This window comes from Hippopotamus amphibius, chromosome 11 (assembly GCF_030028045.1).
Source record: "Hippopotamus amphibius kiboko isolate mHipAmp2 chromosome 11, mHipAmp2.hap2, whole genome shotgun sequence".
NCBI lineage: Eukaryota > Metazoa > Chordata > Mammalia > Artiodactyla > Hippopotamidae > Hippopotamus > Hippopotamus amphibius.
The window spans coordinates 42,159,711-42,185,015 of NC_080196.1; the positions used below are offsets into that span (position 1 = coordinate 42,159,711).

General features: G+C 40.1%; 1 protein-coding gene, 1 non-coding gene and 1 pseudogene across 4 annotated transcripts in view; 1 reads left to right on the forward strand and 2 right to left on the reverse strand.

Annotated features, from left to right (window-relative positions):
* The window catches only part of NUDT3 (nudix hydrolase 3), a 112,397-nt gene that overhangs the window by 16,273 nt on the left and 70,819 nt on the right, over positions 1–25,305 (forward strand). The gene's annotated exons all lie outside the window — the stretch shown is intronic.
* TRNAG-CCC (transfer RNA glycine (anticodon CCC)) lies at positions 2,674–2,746 on the reverse strand. The gene has a single exon. It is a non-coding gene; the product is annotated as a tRNA-Gly (tRNA).
* On the reverse strand, positions 3,484–4,150 carry LOC130831310 (serine/threonine/tyrosine-interacting protein-like; annotated as a pseudogene).

A 25,305-nucleotide genomic window follows, 5' to 3' on the forward strand; every position in this document is an offset into this window, starting at 1 on the left:
AGGGTGTTCATATCTGTCTACTGTGATATTTCTGGTAAAATAATGTACAAAGGTAGAAAGAATACACATTTCTTCTGACAGATCCACAAAAGGAGTTAAATGAGTGGAATGGAGAAATTTGAATAAAAATATATTTCTAAAACTGACTTCCCACACCAGCATTCAAAACAAAACACAACAAAGCGGGTGCAATGAGAGGCTGTGATACAATTATAGGAGCATAATCTGTACCATCTTCAGCAGCATCTATTGCTTATTGTCACCTTTAGCTGCAGCTGATGACACATCCCAGAGCTAGCACATGTGTATTGTGGGAAGAAGCTGAAGTTATCAGAAACATGGATATTTTGGGCAAATTTTGGATACCAAAACCAAATATTTTTGAAGGCAGTTTTATTAGTTTTCTTCCATTATAAAGATATTTCACACTCACTATAGCAAATGTGGAAAAAATACCCCTCTTTTGAGCCCACTAGATTATATATTACCAGAGTTCTAATGTGTCTCTTATAGTTTATCTTCCTTGGTACGTACATGGCACTCTTCACATAGTAGGCCCACAATTAATTGTGAGGATAGATACTATTCAACCTCCAAATAATTTCCTCTAAAACATAAGGAAGAAATTCTTTCTTTTAATCATTATGATTTTTAGTTTTTAGAACGTGATTTATTTAAATACAATTTTATAATCTGTTTTTTCCTCTATAATAAACATTTTTTATAATCCGAACTCTGCATACACGTTTTCACATTCTTTTTTTTTTTTTTGGCACACGGGCTTAGTTGCTCCGTGGCATGTGGGATCTTCCTGGAGCTGGGATTGAACCCGTGACCTCTGCATTGTCAGGCGGATTCCCAACCACTGCGCCACCTAGGAAGCCCTGCATACACGTTTTAATGTCTATGTACTCATTGAGTGGATGAAAAGTTTACTTAAATATTTCACTCTTATTGTACATGACATTGTTAAATCCCAAAAGAAGATAGTGTTTGGCAACCACAATAATTACTGGTTTATCTTTCTCTAGTCTCATGAAGTACACATTTTTTGGAATATGGCAACCAACCATCTTAAAGAATTACCACTCTCCATTTACCACCCTCTTCCCCCAGTGCTCATTAATAAGAAGCAAATGTGAGATTTAGTGAAAAGAGTGGTGGTATTTTACAGGTTTTACAAATCTCTTTAATGTCTGGATTAATTGAAGATAGCTGGGTTTTCAGAATCTTTCAATATTTTATCTTGAAGTATCTGAAGAAAATTGTCTCACACAGAGTATGTAGTGAGTTATTTTGCAGAATGTTCCTTAAGCCAGAAGGGGTGGTTTATCATGATTAGATTGAGGTCATGCATTTTTGGCAATAATATCACAGAAGTGATGTGCCCTTGTCATTGCATCATATCAAAGGGTACATGATGTCAGTGTGTCTTATTACTGCTGATATTAACCTTGATTGCTTGATTAAGGTGAGGTCTTTCTGGTTTCTCCACTGTAACATAGTTATAATTTTTTTTTCTTGTGATGAGAACTTTTAAGATTTACTCTCTTAGAAACTTTCAAATATGTAATACAATACTGTCAACTATAATCACCATCCTGTACATTACATCCCTAGAACTTATTAAGATTTCTCTTAAAACTGAAAGTTTGAGGAATTCCCTGGTTGCCTAGTGGTTAGGATCCTGGGCTTTCACTGCTTTGGCCAGATTTAATCCCTGGTTGGGGAACTGAGATCCTCCATGTGGCAAGGCCAAAAAAAAACCCCAAACCCCCAAAACTGAAAGTTTGTGCCTTTTGACCATGGTCATACCCCACCCCCACCTCTGTCAGCCACCAATCTGTTCTCTGTTTTTACGAGTTCAGTTTTTTTAGATTTCACATGTAAGTGAGCTGATACAGTATTTGTCTCTCTCTGTCTGACTTATTATTCACAAAGCATAATTCCATTAAGTTCTGTCAGTTACAAAGAGCAGGGTTTCCCTTTTAATGGATGAATAATATTCCATTTGTGTGTGTGTGTGGGGGGGGGGGTTGTATCACATTTTTTTTTCCGGTTCATGCATTCATGGACTCTTAGGTTATTTCTTTGTCTTGGCCATTGTAAATAATGCTGCATTGAACATGGGCGTGCAGGTATCTCTTCAAGATAGTGATTTTGTTTGCTTGGGATATATACCTATAAATGGGATTGCTGGATCATATGGTAGTTCTATTTTTAATTTTTTGAGGAAGCCTCCATATTGTTTTCCATAGTGGCTAAACTACTTTACATTCCGACCAACAGTGCACAAAGTTCCCTTTTCTCCACATCCAGTAGTTATTACCTCTTGTCTTTTTAATGACAGCCATTTGAACAGGTCTAAACTAATAATCTCGTGATTTTGATTTGCATTTCCCTGATGATTAATGATTAGTGACTTTTTTTGATGATTAGCACCTTTTCATGTATCTGTTGGCTGTTCGGATGTCATCTTGAAAAAAATGTTTTAGTTCCACTGCCTGTTTTCAAAATCAGATCTTTTATTGCTGTTGAGTTGTATGATTTCTTTATATATTTTGGGTGTTACCCCTTATCAGATATATGATTTTTAAAATATGTATTTATTTATTTGGCTGTGCTGGGTCTTAGTTGTGGCATGCAGGATCTTTTGTGGTATGTGGAATCTAGTTCCCTGACCAGGGATCGAACCCGGGCCCCCTGCATTGGGAGTGCAGAGTCTTATCCACTGGACCACCAGGGAAGTCCCCAGATATCTGATTACAAATATTTTCCGCCATTGAACAGATTGCCTTTTCATTTTGTTGATGATTTCCTTTGCTGTGAAGAAGCTTTTTAGTTTGATGTAGTCCCATTTGTTTATTTTTGCATTTGTTGCCTTTGCCTTTGATATCGAATCTAAAAAATCATCACTAAGATGTATGCCAAGGAGCTACCCGCTATGTTTTCTTCTAGGAGTTTTATGGTTTCAGATCTTATGTTCAAAACTTGAATCCATTTTGAGTTGATTTTTGTGTACGGGGTAAGATGGTGGTCCAGTTTTATTCTTTTGCATGTGGCTGTCCAATTTTCCCAGCACCGTTTACTGAAGAGACTATCCTTTCCCCATTATATACTCTTGGCTCCTTTGTCATTAAGTGGCCATAAATGCATGGGTTTATTTCTGGACTTTCTGTTCTTTCCTGTTGATCTGTGTGTTTTTTTTGTTTTTGTTTTTGTTTTGCAAGTCCAAAATTCTTGGTTTATAATAAAACTGTAAAGAATTAAAAAAAAAAAGGAATAAAACCATCAGTGCCATCTATTGCAGAAGTCCAACATCTTAAAATGTTGCTCAACAAGTTGCAGAGAAACATGTCTGGAAGCAACATGTAATTGAAAAGAAACTACTTCTTGTGTTTTTGACATTTTACGTTATTACTGTCTGTAGTATTTTCTCCTTCCCAAATAGAAATTCCCATCCTCTATACTGTTGCTCTTGAATCAGCCATTCTGTGCAATTGCCACTTGCATGTTTCCAAAATCATCTTCCTTTTCATGTGTTCTCTTTAAACTGCCTGTGGTGCCAGAATGTACAGATAACCACCTTTCTATCTGAAGTGGTGACATCATCTGTATTGTTAATTTTGCTAGGTAGATGGCTTCATAGTCCTGAAGTTGATGGACAAATCCAGCATTAGGATTAATACAGAATCTTCTTTCTTGAACGTAAGCAAATGCATCTCTGTACTTCATTCCAAATGTTTCCATAATGTATGCAATAACAAAGGCAGCACTCCTGGAGATCCCTGCATTCCCATGGACAAGAACTTTTCCTCCACTTTGTAAGCTCCCATCAATAAATTCTTTAGTCATGGGGAGAAAACATATTTTCAACTGGATTATCTGCAATATCCAAGACTAAATATCTAAATAATTGTTGAAAGTTGGGTTTAATAAAGTTTGCTTCAATATTTTGTCTTATGCCTATTATATGAGTTATTCCATGTTTTTATAGTATAGGTAGCTTGCTTTTCATGGTGGAAGAATATGGGTCTAGAAACAATCCGGGCAAAATTTCCTGCATCTCTCGTCTCATAGGGTAGGTCCACTCCTCGGAGGCCTCTCTGCACTGCGGGAGCGAGGGGAACTCCAGCTTCACATCCTTCATGGCCCCAGCGGGCGGGCGGGAGGCCCCCCGCCGACCGACCCTTGGGCTGGCCGCTGTGAGAGGAAGGAGCGGGGGGAGACCAAGGACTGATGGGGAGGCGGCAGGCTCACTCACACACGAAGACGGAGAGGCCCCAGCGATTTCCACGTGGGTGGCAGCAGCCGGGAGGAGGAGGGTTGGGCGGCTCGCGCCTGGCCGGCATGCCGCTGCCATCTCCCTCCCACCGCCCCCCCTAGCCTCCGCGCCTGGAAGGCCCTCTGTGTCTGTTTTGATGCCAGTACCATACTCTTCTGATTACTATAGCTTTGTAATATAGTCTGAAATTGGAAGCATGATGCCTCTAGCTTTGTTGTTCTTTCTCAAGATTGCTTTGGCTATTTGGAGTCTTTTGTGGTTTCATACACATTTTATGATTGCTGTTTTCTTTTTTTAAATTTATTTATTTATTTATTTATTTATTTATTGGCTGTGTTGGGTCTTCATTGCTGCACATGGGCTTTCTGTAGTTGTGGCGAGTGGAGGCTACTCTTCGTTGTGGTGTGCGGACTCCTTATTGCCATGGCTTCTCTTGTTGCAGAGCATGGGCTCTAGGCAGGCGGGCTTCAGTAGTTGTGGTGCATGGGCTCAACAGTTGTGGCTCGTGGGCTCTAGAGCACAGGCTCAGTACTTGTGGCATATTGGCTTAATTGCTCCACGGCATGTGGAATCTTCCTGGAGCAGGGATGGGAACCCATGTCCCCTGCATTGGCAGGCAGATTCTTAGCCTCTGTGCCACCTAGGAAGTCCAGTATTGTTGTTTTCTATTTCTGTGAAAGGTGCTGTTGGAGTTTTAATAGGAATTGCATTGACTCTGTAGATTGCTTTGGGTAGTATGGACATTTTAACAATATTCTTCTAATCCATGAACATGGAATAACTGTCCATTTATTTGGGTCTTCTTCAGTTTCTTATAGTCTTTAGTGTGCAGATCTGTCACTTCCTTAGTTAAATTATTACTAGACATTTTATTCTTTTTGATGCATTTGTAAATGGGATTTTTTCTTAATTTCTCTTTCTGATGGTTCATGGTTAAGGTATAGAAATGCAACTGATTTTTATATATTGATTTTGTACCCTACAGCTTTCCTGAATTTGTTTAACTTTGGTGGAGTCTTTGGAGTGTTCTATAAGGTTATGTCATCTGCAAATGGTGACAGTTTTTCTTCTTCCTTTCCTACTTGGATGCCTTTTATTTCTTTTTCTTGCCTAATTTCTCTGGCTAGGATTTCCAGTATTATGTTGAATATAAGTGGTGAGAGTAGGCATCCTTGTCTTGTTTATGATCGTAGAAGAAAAGCTTTAAGTTTTTTGGCATTCAGTATAATATTAGCTGTTGGTTTTTCATATATGGCCTTTATTATGTTGAGGTTTGTTCCCTCTATACCCACTTTGTTGAGCGTTTTTATCATAAATGATGTTGAATTTTGTCAAATGCTTTTTCTGCGTCTACTGAGATGATTATATACATTTTATCTTTCATTTTGTTAATGTGGTGTATCACACTGATATGCAGACATGGAGCTATCCTTAAACCCTTGGAAAAAAATCCCACTTAATCGTGGTGTATAAAATATTATTTTAAAAAAATTTTTGAATGATTAGTCTCAAAATGGTAGCTCAGTAATAATAATAGAAAATGTCTTGTTGCATAAGACACACACAATAAGGTAAGTAATTAACACCTATCAAGCCATCATATTTTTGTTTCTTATTTCAGTTTCATCCAGTTTTCTTGGCATAGACTCCTCTGTCAGGAATCAGACAACTCCCTGCTATGGTCAGTTTCATCTTTTTCAGCATCTTTAGAAGTGGATGATACGGCTGTGGTTTGAGAAATCGTGTCTTCTCACCTTCCCTTTTTAAGGAAATGATTCATTCTTAAATCTGAAAGAGTTATTATAGACATTGCTTTTTTTGCGGGGGCGGGGGGGGGAATGAAATGTTGTTACAAGCCTAAAATGTTAAAACAGCAGTTTCAGATTTTTTTTTTTTTTGACTGTGTTGGGTCTTCTTTGCTGCAGGTGGGCTTGCTTTAGTTATGATGAGTGGAGGCTACTCTTCTTTGTGGTGTGCCGGCTTCTCATTGCAGTGGCTTCTCTTGTGGACCATGGGCTCTAGGTGCTCGGGCTTCAGTAGTTGTTGCATGACGGCTCAGTAGTTGCAGCATGTGGGCTCAGTAGTTGTGTAATATGAGCTTAGTTGCTCCACGGCGTATGGAATCTTCCTGGATCAGGGCTTGAACCTGTGTCCCCTGCATTGGCAGGTGGATTCTTAACCACTGTGCCACCAGGGAAGTCCTAGATAAAATTTTAAAATTCATAAAAGTTTAAAAACTTAAAAAACATTATTGCAGAATAAAACAACAAAACATACTGCTTGTGTTTCTGTGTAGGCATAAGCAAAGCTTCAGAATTTGAAATTAATGATATGTAAGACAATATTCAGTTTATAGAAATTATAGCATGTGTAAGTGATGGTAGCTGGTAAGAGTACAGAAGTGAGATCAAACTGAATTAATCTCTGAAAAATATATTTGTAGGGACTTCCCTCTTAGTCCAGTGGTTAAGAATCAGCCTTCCAATGCAGGGGGTGCAGGTTCAATCCCTGGTCTGGGAACTAAAATCCCACATACCGCAGGGCAGCAAAGCCTGTGTGCCCCAACTACTGAGCCCACATGCTGCAAACTACAGAGTCCACTTGCTCTGGAGCCTGCACACCACAACTAGAGAGAAGCCTGTGCGACGCAATGAAGATCCCACGTGCTGCAACTAACACCTGATGCAGCCAAAAAAAAAAAAAAAAAAATGTAACCTAAACCTGTTATCCTAGAAAATTCTGGATAACACAAGACTGTACAACCACACATTCCATTAGTTGTAAGAGTGATGGCATCATTTCCTGTCATGTAATCTGTGGAAACTTCACTGTATACACATGAGAGAATAAGAGTGGAAAAGGCAGATAACATCTTAGTGTCAATATGAAAATAGTACTGGCCACTCAGAGGCCTGTGGCCCTTCGAGAGAGTCTTTGAGAACTGCTGCTCTGCGTGATTCTCTCTCTCTCTCTTTTTTTTTTTTAATGAAGCTCAGGGTTTTTTTGTTTTTGTTTTTCTTTAGGACATAGGTGTTTTTTATTTATTTTATTTTTTAAATTCTTTTAAAAAATTTATTTGTTTATGTTTATTTATTGGCTGTGTTGGGCCTTCATTGCTGTGCACGGGCTTTCTCTAGTTGTGGTGAGTGGGGGCTACTCTTCATTGCAGTGCGCAGGCTTCTCACTGCAGTGGCTTCTTGTTGCGGAGCATAGGCCCTAGGTGAGCAGGCTTCAGTAGTTGCGGAGCATGGGCTCATTAGTTGTGGCTCATGGGCTTAGGTGCTCCACAGCATGTGGGATCTTCCTGGACCAGAGATCGAACCTGTGTCCTCTGCATTGGCAGGTGGATTCTTAACCACTGTGCTGCCAGGGAAGCCCCTAAAGCTCAGGTTCTTGATGTCTCATCACAAGAAGAATTCAGTGAGAGACAAAGTGATAGGTAAGAAGTTTATTTAGAGGTTGATTTAGAGAGAAGCATACTCTGCAGATAGTGTGGGCCATCTCAGAAGGTGAGAAAGGCCTCTAAGTGATTCTAACTGCAGCCTGATGTGAAACTCCAGTGGGAGGAAGGGCGTTGTTATTAGTCAAGTGCTTTTTTTTTTTTTTTACCAGGTACTGTGTTAGGAGTTTTACAAGATATAATCTCATTTAATCAAGGTCTTTGTGAGAATTTTGGCCATGACACATGAGGACTTGAATCTGGAGTGAGATAGGGAGTCATTGGAGGGCTCTGAGCAGAGAATGGATATGGTCTGAGTTTAAAAGGGATTTCCCTTGTTTCTGTGTTGAGAATAGCCTATGTGGGCAAAGGGGCAATGATGGGAGCAGGGAGACCAGTTAGGGAGATGCTATTTTAACCAAAGTAAAAGCTGAGGATTGCTTAGATAAGGATGCTGGCAGTAGAGATGGTATGAGGTCATAATTGGATTATATTTGAAGGTGCGATTTTGTTAATTGGTTGAGTGTGAGATGTGAGTTGGGTCAAGGATGGCTCTAAGGTTTTGTTTGTTTTTTAAATAAATTTATTTATTTATTTATTGGCTGTGTTGGTCTTCATTGCTGCACGCGGGCTTTCTCTAGTTGCAGCGAGTGGGGGCTACTCTTTGTTGTGGTGCATGGGCTCCTCATTGCCATGGCTTCTCTTGTTGGGGAGTACGGACTCTGGGCACATGGGCTTCAGTAGTTGCGGCACGTGGGCTCAGTAGTTGTGGCTCATGGGCTTAGTTGCTCTGAGGCATGTGGAATCTTCCCGGACCAGGACTTGAACCTGTGTCCCCTGTATTGTCAGGCGGATTCTTAACCACTGCACCACCTAGGAAGCCTGGCCCTAAGGTTTTGGCCAGAGCAACTGGAAGGGTGGAGCTGCCATTTCCTAAGATGGAGAAGACTACTGAAGGAGCAGGTTTAGGATGGGGAGAAGATCAGCTATATATAGAAATTGGTGTTCAGGGGAGAAGTATGGGTTGGACATATAAATTTGGAAGCGGTTAGCCTATCAGTGGTATTTTAAGTCACAAGCCTGGACAAGATCACGAAGAGAGCGAGTGTAGGTATGGAAGAGAAGACAACTTGAGGACCAAGTTCTGCAGCACTTGCATGATTTAGAAGTGAGGAGTTAAGGAAAGAGTAGCACACAAGGGAGCAACAAAACCAGAAGAGTATGTGTTCTAGAAGCCAAGGAAAGATTGATTCAATGCAGAGTGAATGTTACCATGACAGGACTACTGATAGGTCAAGTGGGACGAAGATTGAGAGTTGACCATTGGAGATCATTAATTGGTGACTTTGATAAGGGAATGAAATTCTGTTTGTGGTGGGTTCAGGAGAGAGTGGGTACTGAAGAATATACATCGGTTATTATAGACAATTTTATTGAATGATTTTGCTGTAAAGGGGAGCAGTAGATAGACGGCAGATGTAGAATCAAGAGACTGTTTTGTTTTATATTTATTTATTTGTATTTATTTTTTTAAAGTTTTGGAGGAGAGGGGTTGTTTTTGTTTGTTCTTTGTTTTTGCTTGTTTTTTGTTTTTATTTTTTAATTTTTTTTAAATGTTTTTTTCTTTGGCCCCACAGTGTGTGGCTTGCAGAATCTCAGGAATTGAACCCAAGCCATGGCAGTTAAAGCCTGGAATCTTTTTTTTTTTTTAACATTTTATTTATTTGTTTATTTATTTCTGGCTGCATTGGGTCTTTGTTGCTTCATGAGGGCTTTCTCTAATTGTGGCGAGCGGGGGCTACTCTTCGTTGTGGTGCGCGGGCTTCTCATTGCTGTGGTTTTTCTTGTTGCAGAGCACGGGCTCTAGGCGCGTGGGCTTCAGTAGGTGTGGGACATGGGCTCAGTAGTTGTGGCTCATGGGCACTAGAGTGTAGGCTCAGTAGTTGTGGCCCATGGGCTTAGTTGTTCTGCGGCATGTGGGATCTTCCTAGGGCAGAGATCGAACCTGTGTCCCATGCGTTGGCAGGCGATTCTTAACCACTGAGCCACCAGGGAAGTCCTGTTTTATTTTTCCTTAAGGGAGAAATTAAAACATGTTTTATGCTGATGGAAATGATTTTATCTGGGAGAGAGGTAAAATGTTAGGATGCAGAAGAGAGGGGGTAGAATTGTTGGAGCAATGTCCTTAAGTAGGGCAGAGAGAAGATCTAATGTGCAAATGGAGGGGTTGGTTTTCACTTGGAGCACAGGTAGTGACTGTATAGTACCAGGAGCAGAGGCAGGGTTATGTGGGCATGGATGCAGGTAGGTAGGTGAATATAGAGATGGAAACATGTGGGTGTTCTATATTTTCAGTGAAACAAAAACCAAGAGATTGAGGGTGGGGCAAATTAAGGGTAATGCACAACGTCAAGTATTGCAGTGAAATGGCGAAGAAGCCTCAAAAGGACAGTCTGGTGTAATGTAACATAGCAACAAATCAGCCTACTTGTGAGTTTCACATCTGGTTATCTCAAGTGAATTCTAGGGTTAACCATTACAGAGCTTCAATTTTTTAAAAATTAATTTTATTTATTTATTTGCTGCGTTGGGTCTTCGTTGCTGCACGGGCTTTCTCTACTTGCGGTGAGTGGGGGCTGCTCTTCCTTGCGGTGCGCGGGCTTCTCATTGCGGTGACATCTCTTGTTGCGCAGCACAGGCTGTAGGCGCTCAGCCTTCAGTAGTTGTGGCACATGGGTTTAATAGTTGTGGCTTGCGGGCTCTAGAGTGCAAGCTCAGTAGTTGTAGCAAACGGCCTTAGTTTGCTCAGCGGCATGTGGGATCTTCCTGGACCAGGGATCGAACCTGTGTCCCTTGCATTGACGGGCGGATTCTTAACCACTGTGCCCTGGGAAGCCCCAGAGCTTCTATTTTGGTTCAAGATTCTCAGTAAATGAGGTATACTTAAATTTCTTTGTTTATTTAAATTTATAACATCTTATTCTCCATGTCAAGGAATATTTTTAAGTGTACTACCTGATAAGGATGTTATGTTTTATATGTGCTTGAATGATTAGCTTTCATAGTCAGGTTTTACCTTAGAATTATCCTTGTTTAATGGTCATATTATACTTTACTGTTTTTTTTATAAGTAATGTATAAAGGTGTTAGAAAAATTTATTAGCAGAAATGACAAGGGTAAAAACAGTTGATTACATCAGGTCTGTTATTTTATATGCTAATAACACTGATGAAAACAGCAACCATCAGTTATATAAAATGTGTTTTTTAACTTTAAAAAAAAACATTATTTATTTGGCTGCACCAGATCTTCATTGCAGCATGTGGGATCTAGTTCCCTGACCAGGGATTGAACCTACATTGGACGTGTGAAGTCTTAATCACTGGGCCGCCAGGAAAGTCTCTAAATTTGGTTATTAATTTTGATGTAAAACGCAGATCTGTAAAACCAATGGCCAAATGATTTCTTTCTTTTCTTTCTTTCTTTTTTATTTGGCCACACTGCACAGCTTGCAGGATCTATTCCTGACCAGGGGTTGAATCCAGGCCACAGTAGTGAAAGCACTGAACACTAACCACTAGACCACTGGGGAACTCCCCCAAATGATTTCTAATGAAGGAAGAAATGCAAACAAATTCATAGCTCACATTTTTGTCAAGTCATCCACTCCTAGAATTGTTTAAGGACTTTACCTAATCAGTTATTTTTTTTATGCATTTGAAAGTATGTTGCTTAATATTTACTCTTTTGAGTGAAACCGAATTTATCTTCATTATTAAAGTATATAATCAAAGCCAAAGACTTTAAACAGTTAACTTTAGGAGAAGCAACAAAATAAAACAAAAACCAATCCTGCATCAGCCATGCTTTTGCAGTTCTTTCTTTGCCCTTCATCCTTAGCATGCCATACATATATCATCATGGTTTTTTTGAGTTTGCAAATGATGCTGTAGATTTGTGTTATTTCATGTGTAAGTTTGAAAAGACAATACATAGATGATTACCCCTTTTCTCACTATTATGTGGAGAGAGTTTTACTGTGTGGCTGAGTTCAGGATTTATGGAGCTCATCTTGGTTGGCATCACCTCTATAGGTAGCATAGTGACCGTGCTAGGAGAGAGCTGCGCACCCCTGCTGAAGTGATGAGGCTGATCAGCTGCCCTACCTGCCCCAGCACTTACGCTGTTGTAGTTTTAGTGTCCGTGTCATGTTTCTTTTGCATTCTGGATTGATGATCCAGGAGCTTCTTGATAATGATAACTGTCTTGATTGTACACAGGAAGATCACAGCCTGTTTTGCAGAATTGGCACTGTATTTTGTACTGAATAATTCTGTAGATGGCTGGGGTTAAAGCTCAGACTTTACCAGAAAAATCATGTGTACAGGTAAAGCTTTTCCCTGGAAGTGCAGAACTGGAAGGTGTCACCTAATTCTACCCATAAGCAGTATGCTGACAGATAAAGAAGTAGAAGACTGATTTAAAAAAAAAGTCTATACACATTTTAAGATATTGGCAGGCAAATTGTGCAGTGAATTTGACACCAAGTTCTCCACCAAAGGAAAGCTAGCTCTATGGAATGATACACATGAACAGCCTCCTCAAGGGCTCTGATACTGGAAACTGGTATAGACACACTGAATGGCTTATTTAAACATTTGGTCAGTGCCACTGTGTTTACGATTAATTGGCAGTACAGAGTATGACCTCAGGTCTTATAATAACTACCAGATGAAGGGGCCACAGAAGTGGGCTTACTTAATAAGTGGTCTGGTATATGTAAGCAGGTTGCTCAATGTCCAGTAAAAACCAGAGTGGGACTAATGATAGCAGGGGGAATTAAATATAAGAGCAAACATCTGACTTCAGTGACAATCAGCAAATAAACACTGTAATAGGCTCTCAAGTCTTTCCTTAAAGTTGGGTTCCATCTATCTAAAATTGAAATACAGACTTTCCTGCAGGTAGAGACTGATCTAGTTTTCAGGTCTCCCCTCTAGCCCTGGTTTTGTAATTAGCAAATAATAAAGTAGTCTCAACAACTCTCCTTACTAGATTAGAAGATAATTTCTCTTAAACTTTTTTTATTGAACTTGGCAAAAATTTTTTAAAAATGCATGAGGTCTTTCAGTGCCCTTATTCAGTCTTTGAGTAGATAGTCTTATTCTTATAATTTTAGTAATTTCTTTCTTCCTTTTCTTTCCTTCCTTCTTTCTTTCCTTCCTTCTTTCTTCCTTCCTTCTCTCTACCCCCCGCCCCCTTTTCTGCACTGCATGCAGGATCTTCGTTCCCCAACCAGGGATTGAATCCATGCCCTCAGTAGTGGAAGTGCAGAGTCTTAACCACTGGACCACCAGGGAACTCCTAGTAATTACTTAATTTATGAAGAATGGTTGCCCTAAAGAAATTCCTTAAGAGGAATTTTTAAATTTGCTTACTTTCCTGCTGTAGTGTTAGAGGCCAATTTTGTGTTTAAAAACATGATTTAAAAGTATAATGGGGGGGCTTCCTAGGTGGCGCAGTGGTTAAGAATCCACCTGCCAATGCAGGGGACATGGGTTCAAGTCCTGCTCCAGGAAGATCCCACATGCCACGGAGCATCTAAGCCCGTGCGCCACAACTATTGAGCCTGCGCTTTAGAGCTCGTGAGCCACAGCTATTGAGCCCATGTGCTGCAACTACTGAAGCCCACGTGCCTAGAGCCCGTGCTCCGCAACAAGAGAAGCCACAGCAATGAGGAGCCCGTGCACCACAACGAACAAGTAGCCCCCACTCACAACTAAAAAAAAAGAAAGCCCGCACACAGCAAGAAAGACCCAACACAACCCCTAAAATTTAAAAAAAAAAAAAAAAAAAAAAAAGTATAATGGGACCTTTTTTTTTTTTTTTTAAAGAAACTTCTTAATTCAGACTTATGTGCGGGTAATATTGCCAGTTGACAGTTTCAACAACATATTATGGAGCTTTCTTGATTCACAGATGTATATTTACATAGCGTTAGAGTATTCCTAGGGGGCGAGGGGGGGGAGTTGATCCTTCTTGTTGAGCTTTACCTGGCAAGAGTGATTTGTAGGTAACACCGATTATTTTCATATGAACAAGTGCTTGAAGGTGTTCACACATTTTTTTTTTTGACTCTGCTGTTGATTTACTTAGCAGGTCATAGGTAGAATAAAAGTTAAATTTTTACTCAGCTCCTCAAATATAAAATTTGAATTAATGATGTCTGAATTAATTAATGAAGCCTGTGCCAGATGCTTCATGTGCTTTTTTGTTTAGAAGATATTTTGATAAATTTAATCTCCTTGCTGGCCATTTATTTCTTAGGACCCCTGGTACCGGTCCGTGGCCTGTTAGGAACCTTAGGAACTGGGCCCCACAGTAGGAGGAGAGCAGTGGCGGGCGCGTGAAGCTTCATTTGCCGCTACCCATGGCTTCCCATCGCTTGCATTACCAGCTGAAACCCCCCACCCCGCCCCAGTCCATGGAAAAATTGTTTTCCATGAAACTGGTCCCTGGTGCCAAAAAGGTTGGGGATCCGTGTCTTAGGGTCTTAATGGCCCTGTAGTTCTAAGAAATATTGAATTAATGTTCAAGATTAATTGAACTCTCTAATTACATAAATTGTTACACTGAATGTTAACATGATAGAATAAAATCATTTAAATCAGATTTAGTTTTTGGCTTCTGTTTTATGCCTGTCACCTAGAAGTTTTGATAAAATAAAAAGATAAGTCCATTTACCACATGATACAAAGTAAATGGCCCTGTGATGATGCCTGGAATATATTGCAGAAGGAATGTTAGTGGTGATCACAAGGGAAGCAGAATGGAGCGAAGTCCTGGAGCCTCTGCCGAAGGGTCCCTAATGGAAATCTGCTTGCCAGCCATCTGGAGCAGGAACTGAAAGAAAGTTCCTGGGGTTCAGCGGGAATTTATCCCCAACTAGAAGTGTCTTCTAGTCCTTTGATGTTGATTTGGGGGAGGGGGAAGGAAAAGAAGGAACCATAAAGAAGAGTGAGACAAGACTCGGGTGTGGATTTGTGTGGTTATTTTTGGGTGGTGACCATGATACTTCCATCACAGGAATGTTGAGTACTCCAGTATCTCAAAGGAAAGACTCTCCAAAGGAAATAAATAAGAACGATTTCTCTGTAGCAACTTGAGGGAAACAGACCAAAATAACAAATAATTTTTTGTAAATTTAGAATGTGTTTTGTTATAAAAACTTGAAAGCAATTCCCTGAGTAGTCTTAGTAATTATTCAGCAACCACTTTTAAAGTGCTGGCTCTCTGCCAGGTCCTGTGCTAAATGCTTAGTATTCAATGATAAGCAAAAATATAGACTCTGCTGTTACGAAGTTTACAGTTAATTACATTCAGAAATGTGTGATCACAAACTGAGGTGACATTGTCTAGGTAAAGAACGTCAGTTAATGAGCACCATTTGACAAAAGACTTTGATATGGATGTGGTGAGCAGGTGGGTCTTAGGCAGGCTGCCCTGATCTCTGAGTAGGAGTTAATGAAGGCGTTCCAGATTGAGGGAACAGCGTGTGCAAACACTCTGTAGTGAGAGGGAACATAGAGCCGTTGAAGAATGAAATGAGGCCACTGCTGCAAAGGTGCAGAGTACAAGCATGTAGTGAGGTCAGTGGGACCAAACCATGGAATCCTTGTTAATCATGGTCTTTCTTTGTTTTTTGGTTGTTAATTATTTTCTAAGTTTTTATTGTGGAAAATTTCAAATATACACAAAAGAGAGACACTTAGTGTACTTACCATCTAGCTTTCATCAGTACTTTGTCAGTCTTGTTTCATCTATATTTTCACCCATCTGATTATAGTTGTGATTTTAAAAGTAATGGAAGGCATTTGAAGGATTTTAATAAGAGCAGGGTTGGGTGAGAAACTTGACTAGATTTTTGTTTTGAAAGGTAATTTGAACTGCAGAAGAGTGAGTAGATTGGAACAGGGAGAGTACATATATTGGGAGATGAGTTAGGCAATTACTCTAGCAGTCCTGTCCAAGTAAATGCTTTGAATCAGGTTAGTGGGAGAGGAACTGAGAGAAGTGGACTTGGTAGATGTAGAGAGGAAGATCCCAGACTTGGTAACAGGTTGGATATGAGGGGTGAAGGAGAGGGAGAAATTGACTCTGGTGACTCCTAGATTTCTGACTTGAACCCAGGATGGCTGAAGGATCCTAAACTTGAAGGATGGTTGGTGATACCACATTGTGAATACCAAGCACAGGAAGAAGGAAAGTAGCCAGTTTCCCCATCTTAACAACTCCTCAAACTTCAAATTCTGTGCCTTTCTCGAGGTTACATGACAGCATGGTTTGTCACACTGAGGCCAAAAAACTAAGCTGAATTTGAACTGCTCTCTTAACCCTTCTTCAGAGCAAAGGATATGGTCATGTTTGGGTTCAAAGAACATCCTGAAGATGTCTCGTAGAATGGTGCCAGGAAGGCAACAAAGCAAAGTCTAATCTTATGGATAGGTGCAAGTAGTCAGAAACATTTTCTTTGGACTTTAACACTTGCCATGGTTTTTGAGAAGTCACCAATTCTTTAAAATAAACCAGAAAAAAAAAATGCAGCACTTTCTGAGTATTGTTTCAGGGCCTTATTCAATTGTTATTTCTTTTCTTTTTACTCTTTCAGGTAATAGACTTACGATAAACTACCTCTAGGAAATCTTGGATTTGTCTCCAAGATTATAAGTATTATGTGTCTTAGCACAGGCGTGTGTGTTAGTCCTTTTAAGAAGAAGTCAAGATTAGTCTTCCCTTCTTTGAGTCTCTACCAGCTAGCTGCTTGTGCTGCTTAAGGTTCCTGAGAAGACCCTCCAGGCATCTGCCCAGCTCATGGCTAGCTGTAATTGTCCGTAGAAATTTAAAAAAATCTCTTCACCGTCCTGGGGTGGCATGTGATAAGTGATTTTAATTAAAAGATGAATCACTTCAGATTAATTTGTTTTTTCTCTGAGTTCTTCCGTGGCTCTCTTTAACGTAGCTCTCCACGTCACATCCTGTCACATCATACTCTTTCATCTTCTTCCTAGCATCTGTCATTGTCTAAATTACCATATTTCCCCTTTACATGACTTCCTCCTGTAACACTGAGTCCATGAGAACAGCGATCTCCTCTGTCTTGCTTACCAGTGTAGCCCAGTGCCTAGACAAGAGTCTGACACGTACACATTCCCAAGAGATAGTTTTTTTTAAATAAATAAATCTATTTATTTATTTATTTATTTATTGGCTGAGTTGGGTCTTTGTTGCTGCACGAGGGCTTTCTCTAGTTACAGCGAGTGGGGGCTACTCTTTGTTGTGGTGCGTGGGCTTCTCGTTGCAGTGGCTTCTCTTGTTGTGGAGCACAGGCTCTAGGCATGTGGGCTCAATAGTTGTGGCTTCCCGGCTCTAGAACGCAGGCTCAGTAGTTGTGGCACACGGGCTTAGTTGCTCCGCGGCATGTGGGATCTTCCCAGACCAGGGCTCGAACCCGTGTCCCCTGCATTGGCAGGTGGATTCTTAACCACTGTGCCACCAGGGAAGTCCCTAAGAGATAGTTTTTGAATGAATCAGTGAATGTCAATATATATTTCTACTGTTCTTTCATTTACCAGGTAATTCACATAGTTTAATCACATAAGAAAAGTGTGATTTGTCAACAAATAGTTTGGTACCTAATGTATATTAAAATGCACAGTGAGATGAAACTATGCATTATGGTTTATAAATAGACAAAAGTTGCTAACGTGATATGTTTAGAATTTTTACCATTAAATTAGAAAAGCTAGTTTATTTCATTATTTTAGAATAATTTTATTTCTCAGTGATGAAAGACAAGCGATTTCAGGATGCATTTTGCAAGTACAATATCTTTCAGTGTATAACATTGAAGGTATGGGTAACCGTTAATTCCCACTAAATAAATCAAAATGGAGATATTATTCATCATTATATTTTTACTTTTGCTCTTAGCTTTTGATATATGGGGGCATATTCATGTTATATACAGATGTCAATCCATTGAGTGCAGTTTGCAGATCTGGTAGAAATAATTTTGAAAGAAATTTGCAGAAATATATTTATGTTCCTTGTAGACTTATATTTCTGTACTAGTGTTCTTTCTCTGTTCTGTATTCAACTAATGATCTATTATAGGTTGTGACATGATAATCACTTGTGTTGGTGGGTAGGATTCTCAGAGCATGAGTGGGATTTACATATTGATTTTCTGTTGTTTAGATTTAGACACTCAGTAATTTCAAAATTGTTAGTAGTAAAACTACATATTTAAAAATGTAAGTACTTTTTTTTTAATTAATTACTTTATTTTATTGGCTGTGTTGGGTCTTTTTTGCTGTGCGCGGGCTTTCTTTTTAGTTGCGGTGAGTGGGGGCTAGTCTTCGTTGTGGTGCGCAGGCTCCTCATTGCTGTGGCTTCTCTTGTTGCGGAGCACGGGCTCTAGGCATGTGGGCTTCAGTAGTTGTAGCACATGGGCTCAATAGTTGTGGCTCACGGGGTCTAAAACGCAGGCTCAATAGTTGTGGTGCCTGGGCTTAGTTGCTCCGTGACATGTGGGATCTTCCAGGAGCAGGGATGGAACCCGTGTCCCTGCTTGGCAGGCAGATTCTCAACCACTGCGCCACCTCGGAAGCCCCTAAGTACTTACTTTTTAAAGAGCTTCTACAGAAGGGAAACAACAGGTTAAACTCGTGTTGGAAATATTGAAAATGATGCAGGAATCTTTTCAGTGCTAGAGAACAAAAGGCCTGAGCTTCTAGGTGAGAGCAAAGCCTGACAGTAAGGACAATTTAAGAGGTATTACAATTTCCTATGCCAGTCTTGTTTTTGACTTTTTACAGTCATCTAAACATGTTTCTTGCTGTCCAACAGAGGTAGATAAAAACAGCCCTTGTAATATAGTAATTTGACAGCGATAGAAGATACCAGCAGAGAAATTTGTGACCTGAAACAAGGTGTGGTCAAGTTTAGTCCTACTTGAGAACTTGACTCAATCTGGTTAGTCAGCAAATGGATTCCTTATGTAGCTTCCCAGGGATGAAGCTGGGAACAGGTATTGGGAGACAACCAGGAGTCTCTGCCACATTTCTCTTCTTCCTGCTTACCCTAGGCTGCCACAGCCGCCACCCCCACCCACAAATCAGACATGGAGTGTAGAGCAAGTTCCTTTTGACTGGAGGCAGGGGTGCAGGGTGAGTGAAGGTGAATGGTGGGAGTGACAGTTGTAACTGTCAAGATGGGTTTCAAGGTTCCATATTGAGGGCAGCCACAGAATCATTGCTGGGCTTGGATTGCATGATTTTTTGCATTGTGAGGGTGATTGTGGAGTAGGAATCATTTTTCTGGCATTTCAAGAGATTGATAGCTAGACTAATTTTGAACTGGACATGTGAAAGTTACAAATGTGCAATTACTAAAAATACGTACTGATCAGAACTCTCACCTAGTTGTGTTTAATACGTCTATTTTGGGCCCACATCCCACTGCCAAGACTCCCTAATCTCCTGCAGCTGCCGAGTTTGCTACTTACCCTTCAATGGCAAGCCTGCTTCCCTCCTTCCGTTTAATGGGCTAGGATAAAAATTCAGTTATTTATCAATGCTGCTGGTGAATGAGGAGTTAAATCTGCCCTTTGTGTTTTTATTTCCCTTTGCTTATTTGTCATTTCTGCTAATATATTTTGCGTAGCTACCTTCCTCTAGTGAAAGCGACTGAATACCGGCACTTATTAACTTGCAGAGGGACCCAGGTAACCCCTGACCCTTCCTGAGATGAGTGTGTGGATCTGGAGGACTCCCAGGCTCTGCTGGCTCAGAACCGAATGAACCTTGGCGTGCCTGCGAGTATGTAATGCAGCCTCACAGATCATAAACCGGTTATAAACATCTGTTGGCTTTTGGTTACCCAGAAATGTGGAGAGGAAGATGATATTCTTGCTGGTTTTGAGTGTTGTGATTAATTGTTACTGTATATACTGAGCGTGTTTTGCAAATTTAAACCACTTGCTATGGAACTGGAGCTGAAACAAGTGTAATTTGCCTTTTATTCAGCTGCAGACTCCAGGACTCAGGAGTGTTAGCTAATGGTGGATAGTACTACAGCGGTCAAATGGAGTCCAGTGTGGAGGAAAGAACATGGTTTTAGTCACATCTGTAGTTCAGGTCTGAATTACCTTCTTGAAACCACAGTTTCTTCGAGTATAAAATAGAAATATGTCCACTAACATCATCTCATTCCTAGGGTCGTTGTGAGAATTAAGTCATTATATTTACAGGCATAGCACTTGGGACATTCTAAATTGCTATAGAAATATTAGTTACAACTGTTACAAATAATCCTACGAGTTCAGATTGAGCCTTTACTGGTCCTTTAAAGGAATCCAGCAATAGCATTTTAAAATATATCCAGTACCTTTAAAAAATATTTTAATCTTTTTTTTTTTTTTTGGCCGCACTGAGTGGCATGCAGGATCTTAGTTCCTTGACCAGGGATCAAAACTGGAAGCACAGAGTCTTAACCACTGCACCACCAGGGAAATCCGTAATACTTTTTTTAATAGACTTTATTTTTTAGAGCAGTTAAGGTTCATAGCAAAATTGAATGGAAAGTACAGAATACCCATGTATGCCGTCTGCCCAATATCCACACATGCCGCCTGCCCCCACGCACTTGCTGCCTTCCCCACTCTCAGCATACCCCACCTGAGTGACGCATGTGTTACAGTCAGTGAGTCTGCATTGCTGCATCATTATCACCCAAAGTTCATAGTTTACATTAGGATTCACTCTTGGTAATGTATGTACATTCTGTGGATTTTGACAAATGTATAATGACATGTATCCGTCATTAGAGGATCATACAGGGTAGTTTCACTACCCTAAAAATCCTCCATGCTCTACCTATTCATACCTCCCTTCCCACAGCCCTTGGCAACCACTGATTTTTTTCACTGTCTCCATAGTTTGCCTTTTCCAAAATGTCATAGTTGGAATCATACAGTATATAGCTTTTTCAGATTGGCTTCTTATCATTTAGTAATACACATTTAAGTTTCCTCCATGTCTTTTCATGGCTTAATAGCACATTTCTTTTTAGCACTGAATAATATTCCATTGTCTGAATATCTCAGAGTTTATTTATCCATTAACCTGCTGAAGGACACCTTGGTTGCTTCCGAGTTTTGGTAATCACGAGTAAAGCTGCTATAAGCGTTTGTGTGCAGGTTTTTATGTGGACACGCGTTTTCAGCCCCTTTGGGTACACACAAAGGAGCATGATTGCTGAATCCTTTGGTAGGAGTATGTTTAGTTTTGTAAGAAACCACCCAACTGTCTTCCAAAGTGGCTGGCTGTACAGTTTGCATTCCCACCAGCAGTGAATGAGAATTCTTGTCTCTCTACATTCTCATCAGCCTTTGGTGTTTTCGTGTCCTGAATTTTGGCCATTCTAATAGGTATGTAATGGTACTCATTTTCTTTTAAAATTTGCAATTCCCTAATGATGAATGAGGTTGAGCATCTTTTCATATACTTATTTGCCATCTGTGTATCTTTTTTGTGAGGTGATGTTTCAGGTCTTTTACCCATTTTTTAATTAGGTTGATCATTTTCTTATTGTGAGTTTTGAGTTCTTTCATATTTTGGATAAGTTTTTTTTTTTAATAAATTTATTTATTTATTTATTTATTGGCTGTGTTGGGTCTTTGTTGCTGTGCATGGGCTTTCTCTAGTTGCGGCGAGCAGGGGCTACTCTTCGTTGTGGTGTGCCAGCTTCTCACTGCAGTGGCTTCTCTTGTGGAGCATGGACTCTAGGCGCGTGGGCTTCAGTAGTTGTGGCATGCAGGCTCAGTAGTTGTGGCACACGGGCTTAGTTGCTCTGCGGCATGTGGGATCTTCCCGGACTAGAATTCGAACCCGTGTCCCCTGCATTGGCAGGTGGATTCTTAACCGTTGTGCCACCAGTGAAATCCTGGATAAGTTCTTCATTGGATATGTCTTTTGCAAATGTTATCTCCTAGTCTGTGCCTTGTCTTCTCATTCTCTTGATATCCAGCACATTTTTACTTACTTTCTGGGAGAAAGAGTCTAGTTAGTTGAGGTTTTTCTTGGGGGGGGGGGCGGTGCGGAATATAAGAGTTTACTATTTCCCATTCTTACTGGTCAGGCATTCTGGCTTCCTTCAGACGTTAGGTAATTATTAGGACATTCTTAAAACTAGTTTTACCACCTCACACCCACTTTATTTTTTTTTTATTTTCTTTTTAATTTTTTACAATAAACTGCATATATTTAGAGTGTACAATTTGGTATCCCAGTCTCTGAATTCATTCCCCCTGCCAACCCTCCCCGCTTTCCCCACTTGGTGTCCATATGTTCTCTACATCCGTGTCTCTATTTCTGCCTTGCAAACTGGTTGATTTGTACCATTTTTCTATAGTCCACATATATGTGTTAATATACGATATTTGTTTTTCTCTTTCTGACTCACTTCACTCTGTATGACAGTCTCTAGGTCCATCCATGTCTCTACAAATGTCCCAATTTCGTTCCTTTTGATGGTTGAGTAATATTCCATTGTATATATGTACCACATCTTTATCCATTCATCTGTTGATGGACATTTAGGTTGCTTCCATGTCCTGACTATTGTAAATAGTGCTGCAGTGAATACTGGGGTGCATGTGTCTTTCTGAATTATGGTTTTCTCTGGGTATGTGCCCAGTAGTGGGGTTGCTGGGTCATACGGTAACTCTATTTTTAGCTTTTCCAAAGACCCTCCATACTGTTCTCCACTGTGGCTGTATCAATTTACATTCCCACCAGCAGTGCAAGAGGGTTCCCTTTTCTCCACACCCTCTCCAGCATTTCCGTTTGTAGATTTTCTGATGATGCCCATTCTAACCAGTGTGAGGTGATACCTCATTGTAGTTTTGATTTTCATTTCTCTAATAATTAGTGATGTCAAGTAGCTTTTCATGTGTTTCTTGGCCATCTGTATGTCTTCTTTGGAGAAATGCCTATTTAGGTCTTCTGCCCATTTTTTGATTGGGTTGTTTGTTTTTTTGACATTGAGGTAGGTGCATGAACTGTTTACATATTTTGGAGATTAATCCTTTGTCTGTTGATTCGTTTCCAAATATTTTCTCCCATTCTGAGGGTTGTTTTTTTTTTTTTTGAAGTTTATTCTGTATTGAGGCTCGTAACCTCTTTTTTTTTTAAATTAATTAATTAATTAATTTATTTTATTGGCTGTGTTGGGTCTTCGTTGCTGCACACAGGCTTTCTTTTTAGTTGCGGTGAGTGGGGGCTACGCTTCGTTGTGGTGCGCGGGCTCCTCATTGCCGTGGCTTCTCTTGCTGCAGAGCATGGGCTCTAGGTGCATGGGCTTCAGTAGTTGCAGCACATGGGCTCAATAGTTGTGGCTCACAGGCTTAGTTGCCCCGCGGCATGTGGGATCTTCCTGGAGTAGGGATCAAACCCGTGGCCCCTGCATTGGCAGGCGGATTCTCAACCACTGCGCCACCTAAGAAGCCCGAGGGTTGTCTTTTCGTCTTGCTTATACTTTCCTTTGCTGTGCAGAAGCTTTGAAGTTTCATTAGGTCCCACTTATTTATTTTTGTTTTTATTTCCATTACTCCAGAAGGTGGGTCAAAAAAGATCTTTCTGTGATTTATGTCAAAGAGTGTTCTTCCTATGTTTTCCTCTAGGATTTTTATAGTGTCTAGCCTTACATTTAGGTCTTTAATCTATTTTGAGTTTATTTTTTGTGTATGGTGTTAGGGAGTGTTCTAATTTCATTCTTTTACATGTAGCTGTCCAGTTTTCCCAGAACCACTTATTGAAGAGGCTGTCTTTTCTAAGATGGAAAAATAATTTTTAAAAGGGAAACAGTTTTATGTAATTTTAAGTACTATATTTCACAAACTTTTGTGTACCTAACTGAACGAAATTTAACTGTCAAACTTTCATTTTACTACAAATTACACTTTATTTACTCTATTTAAGAAGATGGGGGAGTATCACTAGAAATCACAGAAGAAAAGTAGGTAGCAAGTGCATTAAGACTGAGAATTCTTGAGGCTTTCCTGATAGCACAGTGGTTAAGACTGCACCTGCCAATACAGGAGACATGGGTTCAAGCCCTGGTCTGGGAAGATCCCACATGTCGTGCAGCAACTAAGCCCATGTGCCACAACTACTGAGCCTGCACTATAGAGCCCACGAGCCATAACTAATGAGCCCATGCTCTGCAACTACTGAAGCCTGCACACCTAGAGCCCATACTCCACAACAAGAGAAGCCACCACGAGAAGCCTGCGCACCACAATGAACAGTAGTCCCCGCTCTCCACAACTACAGAAAGCCCATGTGCAACAACAAAGATCCAATGAGCAGCCAATAAATAAAAAATTTTAAAAAATAAAAAAAGATTGAGAATTCTTGGCTAAGAATTCTTTACTTGAAGACGATCCAATGTTCTAAGACTCAGAATAAACACAAGTAAATGTGGAGAGAGGGGGTTCCTTATAGACCTGAGATGTTTTAATTACTCCAAATCTATAGAAAATGAGTATAAACAAATATTACATAATCAAACAACTATCGTTAAGAGTCATAAAAAACTGATAACACAGGTTGCCTTATAGGGAAAGAAATTGGGTAACTAAGGGGATAAATATGGAAGGGAGAATTTTTACTGCATCCCATTTGCACCTTTTAAATTTCCAACTATGTAAATGTACTATTCAAAAATAAATTTAACTTAAGAGCTCATTAAACATTATAAAATGACAGGGACTTCCTAGGTGGTGCAGTGGGTAAGAATCCGCCTGCCAATGCAGGGGACACGGGTTTGATCCCTGCCCCAGGAAAATACCACATGCCATGGAGCAACTAAGCCCGTGCGCCACAACTATTCAGCCTGCGCTCTAGAGCCCATGAGCCACAACTATTGAGCCCATGTGCCGCAACTACTGAAGCCCATGGGCCTGGAGCCCATGCTCTGCAACAAGAGAGGCCACTGCAATGAGAAGCCCGCGCACCACAAGGAAGAGTAGCCCCCGCTCACCACAACTAGAGAAAGCCCGTGTGCAGCAACGAAGACCCAACACAGCCAATAAAATAAATAAATAAATTCATTTAAAAAAAAGTATAAAAAAACATTATAAAATGACAAAGTGAAGAACAATTTTGAATCTTCTACAAACCACATTTAAAGGCACTGTCATTATATACTCAAATTCCCTACATAAGATAATTTGCTCTATAAGTGCATCTTAAAATGTAATGTTAGGAAAAGTCGATTTCTATACTAACTTGCATGTGTTCTTTTTCATTCATTAAAAAGCCATTACTCCTGTCATCTTTTCCTCTTTCTTTTTAGCTAACCCATAAGAGAGCCAGATTTAGCAGACTACTGCCCATTCTTGGAACATCTCTTCCACAGGTCTTTCTTAATTTGTAGCTGATCTGCTTCATTTTTTTTAAATTTTTTTATTTTTTAATTTTTGGCCACAGCTCTCGGCATGTGGGATCTTAGTTCCCC